Here is a 9,362-nt window from a genome sequence, read left to right as displayed (position 1 = left end):
TAATAGGTTTAATAGCACCGTAGTATGATATCAGCACATTAGTAGAATATCCAGTTAAAAAGTATATGCGAGACTGATTTCTAAATCGATCAGAATTTTCTAGGAGAATCCAGGGTGCTATTTGACAACAGGCTCAGTAGAATACCGAGGATCCAACGACAGGAACAAGCAGTGAGAGGTAGAGAATGTAAAGTGAACATGTATAGTCACTAATTGTTGTTCAATAGTTATTACAAAAGCTTAGTAGTGTAATTTTCTATGTTATACAAACATACATGCAGTGAGACAGAGCGAAGAGCTGCGAAGTCTAACGACAAATGCGCGTGAACAAGTCGTTAATGGAGTTGTACATTTGTCTAGACTTTTTGTGTGACAAACACAAGAAGTCCCTCATAAGAAATGGCGGAGATCAAACAAATTCAAATCTCTTTTTGAAATTAACCTCATAGTACGAATTTTGTAACGACTTATAAGAATAGATGCGTGACGCAACGATCTGCGCTTTGATATCACAATACACCTCGAGCAGTGGTGGATCTAAATTAGCAGTAAAGGGCGAATTTTAGCACCATGAAAAGTATTAAATCTTGAGAATCCTTTGCTTGATATACATCAAACTTGGTACACCGGTACTATTATAAAGATTTGAATTTTAAGCCATATCATCTAAGGTCAAACTGCCGCGGTGGCCAAGAGGTTAGAACTTTCGCCCCGCATGCGGAAGGCCCGGGGTTCGAATCTCGGCCGCGACACACCTAAGTCGTTACAACAGGTAGTGACAGTTCTATCGCCAAACGTTCGGCATCAGATTTGAATGTCATGGGTCCTCGGAGATGACCTTAAAAACGGATGACCCGTGTCACAGTATGTGTGGCACGCTAAAGAACCCTCACTGCTCAATGGCCGTAAGCGTCGAGCATAGGCCTAAATTTGAAGCCCTTCACCGGTCTTGGTGACGTATCCATATAGGTGGAAAATTCTCGGGTGAGACGTTAAGCTAGATGCAATTAATCAATCAATTTAAGGTCAAGGATCAATCCACTGTTGATATAGGAAGAAATTGTGCACTCAATATCTTGAATTGTTTTGGGACTACTATCAATCAATTGGTACAATTTTGCACCACTCTGGCATACATGCTTCTGAAACATTTCTTGATTTGATAGTGATGTTATTTCACACATGGGTTAGACATTGGTAGTAGATGGCTCCTTCATTGTATTTCAGATCAAAGTTCAGATTACTCTGTACAGCTCCAATATTTTTGATAACCCTTTCTTTCATAATGATAATATTTCATACAGGGGATAGTCATTGGTAGTAGATGATACCTATTGATTTTCAGGTCAAAGGTCAATGAGTGCAATACAGTTCTCCTTACACAATATTTGTGTGCTCAGTATTTTGAGAACCCTCTCTTGGATACAGGAAGTTTTCTCCTATAGGTTTTAATCATTGGTAGTAGATGACCCCTATTTATTTTCAGGCGAGAAGGTCAAAAGTCACCGAGTGCAATACAGTACTTTGTCCAATTGGTGTGCAATCGATATTTCGAGAACACTTTCTTTGATGATGAGGATATTTCAAGAGGTTGATGCAAAGTAGTACTATATAAAATTGTTGTCCTCCCACTATCTCGAAAATCGTTTACTCAGCTGTTATGATAATTCTTATGTAGGTGGATTATGAGCACCAGATGACCACTAATTATTTTCAAGTAAGAAGGGCGACAGGTGCAATGCAGAAAAGCAAACATTTGGTGTCTGTAAATATCTTGAGAAGTCTTTTCTTGATAGCGATACTATATTATGTATGGCTTGGTTACTAATATTAGAAAACTGTGGTGAATTTCAGTTCAAAAGATCACCAAGTGTATGTATGTACTCCATGCATTTGATGTCATCTCAAAGGGTACACTATAGATTTGCTGTATGCTCCATATTCACCATAAATTGACGAAATATAAAAAGAAAGAAGCAACACAATGACATTTTATTCCTGAGCTTAATGTCCGTGGTGCTTTCCTTGTTTTAACTGTGGTAATAAAAGCATCCGTGAGTACAAATGACACATCTGAGGGAGGCAGGTGTCTTACACATATTTTTTGTACAAATGACACATCTGAGGGAGGCAGGTGTCTTACACGTATTTTTTGTACAAATGACACATCTGAGGGAGGCAGGTGTCTTACACGTATTTTTGTACAGATGACACATCTGAGGGAGGCAGGTGTCTTACACATATTTTTTGTACAGATGACACATCTGAGGGAGGCTGGTGTCTTACACATATTTTTGTACAGATGACACATCTGAGGGAGGCAAGTGTCTTACACATATTTTTTGTTTGAAATGGTTTGGCACTACAGCACTACTAACAATCAGATAATACATGTGTATAACCTTTTAAAATTTGCAACATGGGGCGTACATGGTTCTGAAACATTTCCTGTGTACAATATTACTGTTGTACATGTACTATATTGTTAATCCAAGCTTTAGATTTACAATTCGTGTTATCATTCAATTATCTTTACATACGTCATTCAATCTTAAATAAAAGTATTACATATAAAATATTTATTTGATTGATTGGATAGTTGGTGCAGTGAATAAACTATTTCATATCATTTCACTGTCATCTTCTTCTGAAGTATTGCTTCCTCTTCGTTAACTCTCCTTCTCTTTAACATATTTTCTCTTCATCCTCTTAAATAACACTGTTTCTTTGATGCAAAGGCTTTCCATAATTTCTGGAAAATCAGACACAGTTATATACCCTAGAAAAGATCAAATGAATTGACCAAGGAACGTTTGACTCATTTGATATTAAACAATAACTAAACATAGTTTTATATGCCTTTATAAGGCACTGAGCGTTTAAAGTATTTAAGGACACATGTGATTTTTTCAATTATTGACATTTCACTTACATTCTTTCTCATTTATACCACACAGTATTAAAGTTTTTTTTATTTATTGACAAAGCACTGAGCGTTTAAAGTATTTAAGGACACGTGACGCTTTTCAATTATTGACATTTCACGTACAATTCACTTACATTATATCTCGTTTATACCAAACAATATTTGGGTATTTCACCAGGTCTGTTTAGAGTTAACAAATTTTGATAGTTCATCGATGTTGCAAGTAAAAACGTCAGCTAGTGTGTTTATGTATTACTTGGTAAAGAATTGAAACTCGGTTTTCTCGTTACCTGTATAACAGTTTAATCACACAATCTTTACATTGCATTTAAAACTAAAACCTTTAAAAACCCATTTTTTTCAGCGCACAGTGTATGTCTCCATGGTGCAGTGAAACAAATATTGCATATCACAGGTGCACGATATGTTACAAGTTCTGTTAAATAAACTTGTGTTTATGTGCCGACGCTAGAAACATTGTCAAGGACACTGCTTTGTTTTTGTTTGAGGCAGGCAAGAGTCAACCAACATCCTTATTGAAACTTGTTATTTATTACGTGTATGATACAATAAAAATATACAGTTTTTATATACAAAATACAGAAAAAGCATATATATATATATATATATATATAAAGCACAAACAAACAATTATAACACCCAACCTTACGTTTACCCCTAGGATCTAAACGATACATGTGAAAATCAATTAATTAATATATAAAGCACTAAATAATCACAACTAGGTACTGAAAATTTTCGCCCCAGCCCGGGGTCGAACCAGCTACGTACGGCACCCACCGCCTAGCAAGATTGTCAAACCAGTGCGCAAGTCCACTCGGCCACAACGACTATATATGCGGTGAGAAGATTAGTAAGCATGTAAAACTCATACGGTACCAATTTTGATGCACCAGATGCGCATTTCGACAAATGATGTCCTTCAGTGATGCTCAACCGAAATGTTTGAAATCCGAAATAACAATGAAATTTTAGGGCTATTATAGCCAAAAACAGCGTGCCAAAAAAGTGTAGTCAAATTCGTCTAAGGCTAAGATATATGCATGAGGGAGATAATTCTTAATTTTGAAATGAATTTCTAAATTTTATAACAACAATTAAATATACATCCGTATTTTCAAGCTAGAAACGAAGTACTTAGCAACTGGGCTGTAGAGACCCTCCGGGACTAACATTCCACCAGCAGAGGCCTCGACCCAGGTGTCATAATGTACAACTTATACGGTACCAATTGAAATATGAATTTGGCATCATATTATGCAAGGTGATCCCTATTCCCGAATGATACAAAATATTAATGATCGGAGTCGAAACATGCAATATGCCACAAAAATAATTGCATGTCTTCCAAATAGGTGATGATTCTCATATAACATAGTAGCACAACATGCACACAAAACCGTCATATGTGAATCATATGAAGTCCCTTTCATATGATATACATATGTAATTCATATGTAAAGCATATGAAACACATCTTATGATTCACATAAGATGCCTTTTGATGATTCTCATATGAAGCGAATCATATGATACACATATAAAAATCATATGAGACAAGCATGCCTGTATACAATCCAGTTACCAGTTGGATCTACCCACCAATAATATGTTCCAAATTGTGTTAAATATACTTATCTTAATATTTGTTTTATCTATCATCCGAAAGATAAAACGCTTCAATTCGTACATAAGGTCCCTTTAACTCTTGTAAATCAGTGTATACCTATATCTAAACTAAACGAAGCGATATCATGAAATAAACAGTGGTCTGTTCGGATTTTGTATGGTAAGTGATTTCCAATAATTGATAGGGCGATTTCCAATTTATGTTTCAGATTATTTTAATTTGGAGTGCAAATCATTTAATAAGTATAGAACTAGAATATTTTGTAATTAGAGATAATGAATATCAAGAGAAAGTGGCGCTGTTGGTGGTTAAATATAAGGTGTTTGTCATTTTTGTGTGATATATGCATGAAAATATGAAGATAAGGAAATCGATCTCACAAATCCTATTGAGAATACAAAAATAGGTCAGGCTCCTGAGCCATAACGTTTAGCTAGCTCACTTTTGAGACCGAAATTTAAGTCCATTTCAATCAAATTTGATGTTTTGAAAATGAAAATGTCGTTTCTATCCACTAACATTACGAATCTACTTGCATTATAATCTACACTATTGCATATGTCATGTTTTTAATGTGTATGTTTGTTATGTCTCTCGAAATACACCCCCATTTAATTGTAAAATTTTCAGTATGACTTGCGTTTCGACTTACACAGAAATAAATTAAAAACCCCTATTCTAACCCTATACGTTGGCAAACAGAATATGTTAAGAAGTGTTGTCGAAGCATTGACGAAAAGTACTATATTTTGTTTATATATTACATGTACAGCATAGTATAAGTACAGTCAGAATTGGCGAAGAGTCACTTCCATTCAGCAATCACCTCTTGTATGCGGTCCTATTTTCCATACCAATATAAAACCCAATGTAATTCAATTCTATTAAGGGATTACTCGTCTAAGATGGTCAGCAGTCGCCGTTTTTCATCCGAAATAATAATGTTGCCTCGCGTTGCATTTAGGCTGCTCACATGACATCTGGGGTTTTCATAATACAATTGCCGTTACTAAGGGAATTCTGAGTGCTTGGTTTTAATGTATACAATGGAGTGTGCGATTTGTGGAGAAGGTAAAACAATCTAATACGCAAGTTTCGAGATAAAAGATGTAGGAAGTGCATTTAGTGCTACATTGAATCCTTAAGTAGGACAGATTGGACCTACAGTGAATGAGGAAGACAAAGCGGCTTCTGTTTAAAGATGTAAATGTAGGAACTATAAGATAATGTTTTACTAAAATGAAAACATAAAATTATTGTTGTATCACCAAGTAATATCCTAGATATGGTATATACAAGCAACAAAATAACGTGATACGATAAGAATTCAAAGTCTTTATTTACTATTGAACACTTATTACTTATTTCATTTGTGTCTCAGTTGAGTCTGTGTGATGAAACTCCGTATGCGAAACTTACGTGCAATGAGAGACTATTGTCCCATCACGCGTGTTTGTTTCCTGCCTTACTGTGAACGAAAGTTCTGTATAGGGAAATTACTCGAAACTTGTGTACCGTATTAAGGGTATCCAACCCGACACATGCATAATGCATTTTACTGTTAAGTTTCACATGCGATTCGTCTACATACCTCAGGTGATGTTGATCTTCTATTGAATATTTTGTATAAACTGATCGTAGTAGCTTTGAGGTGGGACCGCTAACCTCACAAGCGGATGACCCAGCTCCGCCTCAAACTAACAGAAATAGGGAATTTTTTTTTTTTTGCCAAACACTCAACAAAAGAATTGAAAAAAAACGAGTCTCTTGAATTTTAAACACATTCCCTGAGTCAAGTTGTGCGTTGACACTATCATGAACTGAAACTCGTACTTCCAACAAACTTTCTGTTCTTTTACCACAGTCACTCTTGCAATCAGAGTACCACCATGAATTTTTTAAACAATGTGACATTCATGAAACATAATGGCACAATGTCGTGTCCTTTGACTAAAGTGCGACCTATTAGTGCTCGTCCACTCTCAAGAAACTGTGACTCTGCCTCCACTAAGTAGTCTGTGCAACCAAATGTATTTTTCCCGATACCTTACCCTGTATTACTACTTCACTGTTTACATTTATCCTATAGCAGTCTAGTGTACTTTCCCACGAGGAGCGACAGTCTACATTATTCAATATTAGAGAAATTGTTTGAATGTCTACCTTCATGTATATACATGAAAATATTGTTTATCAAGTCTTAGCTCTCTGTGATTTATTGCTAATGGTAAATAAATGAATCATATAACAGAGATTATATAAATTCAGTAGACAATGAGAATGTCTTACATGTAGTGTTTCAGATGTGTATTAAGCTTTGAGATCTTAATTTGAAATGAAAAGCTATTCTTTTTTTAAATTTGATATGAAGCATCTGGGGGACATAAACTGTAAATTTCAGGATTCCCGCATCCCTGGGGCCTTAGGGGCAGGGCAAAAACTGCCAACACTTGATCAATTTTCAAAAATGTTGTTTTTTACAACCGTGTATATTTATGGAAAACTAAATGCATAGTGATGTAGAGGAGGGAGGCCTCAACCAAAATTGTAAATTTCATGATCCCCAGGGTAGTGGTTTTGACCCCAGGGCAGGGCCAAACTTACTATATTGTGTTAATCTGTACAACACTTATTAAACATAACATCTTCTTTAGTGTTGTTGATACTACATTAAAACTAAATGGATATTTAGAAAAAGCAGGTATTCCTTTACCAAAATTGTAAATTTGAAGATTCCATGGGTAGGGGTTTGGTATTACAGTAGGGACAAAATGGTCAGTTATTAAATGTGTGAACAATAGAAATTTTAAACTTCTTGATAACTATCATTCCAATTCTTTTCAAATTTGGTATGAAGCATATTTGGAACGGGGTGGGGGGACTGTAAATTTCAGGATTCCTGGGGCCTTAGGGGTGGGGCAAAACTGCCAAAAATTGACTAATTTTCAAAAAATTCTTCTCAACAACTGCACATGTTTAAGAAAAAACCAAATATATAGTGATGTAGAGGAGGAAGGCTTCTACCAAGATTGTAAATTTCATGTTCCCCAGGGTAGGGGTTCTGACCTCAGGGTGGGACCATACTTAGTATATGGTATTTATGTGTAAGTTTGTTGATATTGTATAATGTAAATGCATACTTGGGAATAGAAGAAAAGGATTTTTCCAAAATGGTTAATTTTACAAATCAGGGTTTTGACTCTGTGATGGATCCAAATTAGTCTAATGTTTTAATGTTAATACACCTATTATATTATTTAAAGCCTTTCATCAGTGTATGCACTTTTGAGGGCATTGAAGAACACATCTTGTTTTATACTGTGCTGAATATTAGAATTTAGCTTAGATATTCAGAACAGGAATTTTTTTTCTAAATTTCATAGCCCTTGGGAGTAGTGATACTTTTTCACTAGTACTCGGCCCGATAAGGCATGCGGGCCTCTTGTTTAGAAATAAATATATAATCTGAAAATGCAACAGTTAATTAAGGAAATAAGCAGAAAAGAAGAAATGGTCTGCATAAACATGTATATATACCTTTGTGGTCTCCTTTATACATTGTATATACTTGGTCTTCTTAAACCCCCGAGGATCTTCATAAAATATATACAGGTCAACTTGAAACCTCCAAAGTATTTACAAAATATTAAGGAGACCAGAAAATATGTATATTTATAACGAAACAATATTTAGTGTTGAGATGGCCATATTTATATTTTTGAAGCCTTTAAGAATAAATTTAACTAAAAGTGTATATCAAAATGTCTCAAATAAAAAAAATATGAGAAAAGTCTACTTAATGTCTCAGAATAAGTGCGGTCTACATTATGCCCAACTTATTATATATAGTTATACAAGAGGCGTGTTGTGGGATATATTGCGTATCTCAGACTCGCGTTGTGGGATCCTTAGGTGGTTTATGGGTCATCTATATTTTGACCCATAAACCATGTAGTCTAAACTTCACAGAAATGTTCACAATGATATTATTATCATAAAAAACAAAAACAATTTTTTTTTAATCCACAAGGATATATAGAAAAATATCCCCCAACGTAAAATCTATTTTTAGAACAGTCAGTCTAAGTCCCTAGCTTTCAACATTTTGTGTATCTATAAATGTCAAGTGGAAAGTCCCACAATACGGTTTAGTGATACACGCAATGCATTTTGGGAGGACAATGGCGGAGTTGAGCAGAAGGAAAAGAGGCTAAGAGCTGTAAGTACTGAGTATTTTGTTCTTATTTAGAAGGAAGTAGTAGAGCGATTGAATATAACGCATATTTATGATAATTAGACGAGAGAACGAGGGACTGTCGGACTTGTTTGATCTTAAGCACAATAGGCGGACGCCTGAAGCGTAAACAAGAGCATGACAACCTCAACAAAAGTTAAAAGAACATGCATGGATTCGGAATACAAGTTACATACATTGGGTACTAGTCCGTAAGTTGTGAAAACTTAGCGGTTATGTTACTTTTTTTAAAATTTGCATACATGTTTACTTCTGATGAAAGAAAAGAGGGCTATCATCTGATCATATATCACAGGTGTCTCTTTCACAAAACTATCAAGATTTGTCTTGAGACCAAAATGTATCGTAAGATGGCACCATAGCTGTTTCACAAAACTTTCATATCTTATGACAATCTTAAGATATATCATAATCTTTATTCTTAAGAGAACTAGATACCTGCATGTCTAAGCAGTCTTAAGTCTAAAGTGAAAATGGTGACATTGAATATTCATTTTGGCTAAAAACTTAAGGAGTTTTAGAAGAAAACA

The 9,362-nt window shown here is 35.1% G+C and overlaps 1 protein-coding gene across 5 annotated transcripts in view; it reads left to right on the top strand.

Moving 5' to 3' along the window:
• The first annotated feature begins 4,670 nt into the window (after nucleotides 1-4,670).
• The window catches only part of LOC125662332 (uncharacterized), a 29,174-nt gene continuing 24,482 nt past the window's right edge, over nucleotides 4,671-9,362 (top strand). For 3 of the 5 annotated variants that reach the window (XR_008797902.1, XR_008797904.1, XM_056146921.1), the window contains exon 1: nucleotides 8,705-8,796. The gene's annotated coding sequence lies outside the window, so the exon portion shown is untranslated. Of the gene's footprint in view, nucleotides 4,737-8,704; nucleotides 8,797-9,362 lie in introns of those variants that run through there. The other 2 variants (XR_008797903.1, XM_056146922.1) reach the window with 1 other exon arrangement.

This window comes from Ostrea edulis, chromosome 8 (assembly GCF_947568905.1).
Source record: "Ostrea edulis chromosome 8, xbOstEdul1.1, whole genome shotgun sequence".
Lineage (NCBI taxonomy): Eukaryota > Metazoa > Mollusca > Bivalvia > Ostreida > Ostreidae > Ostrea > Ostrea edulis.
This window is presented reverse-complemented; position numbering and strand designations above follow the sequence as displayed.